The following is a 2732-nucleotide window of genomic DNA, read 5'->3' as shown; positions in this document are numbered from 1 at the left end:
GGTTAAGACGTTTCATTTAAATAGTTAGTTGTATTGATTAATCCTGACAGTTTCTAGAAGTTACTATAGTTCCTATTATGGTATATAACCCCTTTTTGCCGGCATTGCAATTGGACTAATATTTTCATTTAACAGTTTCTCTCTCTCTTGCTCTATCTTTCACTGGTTCTGTAGGAGTTTCCTCTAAGGAGAATATAATAGCATCTCGATCGCATGCCTTGTCTCTGCAAGCTGCTACTGAAGAAGATGTTAGCCATAAAGAAGAGATAAATGGTCGTTTTTAGTTCATATATAGCAACAGGACACGTGTACGTCGGCATTGCAGGCTTTGGAGAGACTCACAGGCTACGAGAGCCTTAATGTACAGGATACTTAAATGTTGATGCTTTACTTATAGAGGTCTTGCACTGACGTCAGAAAGTTTACCACTTCTATAGTTTATTCCACCATATTGGACGTCACCTTACTTATACTCATCTTATATCACACTTGAATTTTGGAATCGTATCTTTTGCCAAAGGCGATGTTTACGCAACTTACAGCGTGTAAAGTTTAATTGATTATTTTCTTTTGATACGGATTGGTGTTCATTACCAGAGAGGTATATTCGGCTTCTAATGTGGTGGCGTTGAATGAAACAGGAAGTTTTATGACGTTACGTGTAAAACTTTTATAATCCCTTTACATATGTCCTGTAGAAGTGATGTAACTTTATACTAAAATATGAACTTAATACTCTTTAATACTTCGAATTACATAATCAGGTATAGTAAATCTCACATTCAGAGCCATTGAACATGATTTGAATGTATATCAAATATACTGATGTTTTTTTAAAGCAACAACAACAAATAAATAAACTAAAAAAACAAAAAATAGAACAGAATGCTTAACGACGAAAACTCTCACGTGTTGCTAACCTCAAACTGATTCTAAACGGAAATTTTACTCAGTAACCAGCATAGGTTTATCAAAGATATGTAATGCTTGCGCTTGCTAGGAGATTCTACCTCCCATGTATATTTTTCAGGAGACAGATTAGTTGAGCACCGAAAAGACCACAACAGTTACTCGTTTCTTCATGGCATTTGGTAGAAGGATCGACTAAAGTGAGCGTCAAGTGTGTTTCCTTGATGTTTACAACAGGTAGCGCTCTTTCCTATCCTTCAGTGAGAAGGCCACAGAAACGTTCCAGTTGTTGTGCACATCGTGCTAACATGCAAGTGTAGAATTACATTACCGCAATCTTATTGAAAAGTGTATAAGAACTTAAGACCTGAGATGAACAATACTCGTAATGGTAAGACAGTAATTACTATAACTCATTTGTTAAATTACCTTCTTAGTTTAATTTTGTGTGTGTGAGTGGGTTTAAAATAAATTTTATAAAGCAAATATCCAAAAAGGAAATGTGAACATAGCTTTAATAAACAACATCATCTCGAATATATTATTATCACTACTGACCACCAAATATGCTGTTTACTGATGAGACTCTATTACTATAAAATCTTTAAAATTATTTAAAAATGCCTCCCAGTGGCACAGCGGTGTGTCTGCGGACTTACAGTGCTAGAAACCGGGTTTCGATACCAGTGGTGTGCAGAGCACAGATAGCCCATTGTGTAGCTTTGTGCTTAACTTCAAACAATCAAACAAATTATATAAAAATACAGTTAAAAAGAAAGCAATATAATACCTAATGTCCAAGTGTTTAATGACTGGCGAATACTGAAAGTTTGAATTTTCCAAAGTTATAACTGAAATTCCTTTTAAAAAATATTACACACTTCTCTCTCTTTAAGAATAGGCCCGGCATGGCCAGGTGGTTAGGGCGCTCGACTTGCAATCAGAGGGTCGCAGGTTCGAATTTTCTATATATAATTTAAATAGAAACATAAATATACATATATTTCACTTTTGTTGATTCATGTCTGGTGTTTTCCAAGCAGTTTATAAGATTTGCTTTTTTAATTTAAAAAATTAATTTAATTTTCTTTCTCTTAATTTTATACTTCTCGTTAAGATGCCTCTATTGTAAAGTGTTTGAGTAACGTAATGAAAAGCCAAAGGTAATCGCTAGAGAATTTTAAAAATTAGTAAAAACTGACGCAACCTAAAACTGAGAAAAATATTAAAAGGCGTTAGATGTTAATGTTGCCTCTAAACATACAATTATGAAAATTGAACTGTGATTTAAACTTGTTTGTTTTTAAACACAAAGCTACACAAAGAGCTGTCTGTGCTCTGCCCACCAGGGGTATCGAAACCCGGTTTCTATCAGTATAAGTCCGCATACATATTGATTTAAGCTATCGAACATTTTAGTGTTCATTAATGTTCTACGTATAGATCTGTTACAACAACAGTGTTTTTTAAAACAATGAAGTTTTTTTTGTTTGTTTGTGTTTAAATGCAAATTTACACAATGGGCTATCCGCACTGTACTTACCGCAGGTCGCAATCTGAGGGTTGCGGGTTCGAATCCCCGTCACACCAAACATGCTAGCCCTTTCAACCGTGGGGACGTTATAATGTGACGGTCAATCCCACTATTCGTTGGTAAAAGATTAGCCCAAGAGTTGGCGGTGGGTGGTGATGACTAGCTGCCTTCCTCTTAGTCTCACACTGCTAAATTAGGGACGGCTAACGCAGATAGCTTTGCGCGAAACTTAAAACAAACAATACATTTTACAAAAGTGAGAATATTTTTTGTATTCATTAAATTGGAG

This window comes from Limulus polyphemus, unplaced genomic scaffold, assembly GCF_000517525.1.
Source record: "Limulus polyphemus unplaced genomic scaffold, Limulus_polyphemus-2.1.2 Scaffold351, whole genome shotgun sequence".
Lineage (NCBI taxonomy): Eukaryota > Metazoa > Arthropoda > Merostomata > Xiphosura > Limulidae > Limulus > Limulus polyphemus.
The sequence above is the reverse complement of the archived record's forward strand: the minus strand, read 5'-3'. Positions refer to the sequence as shown.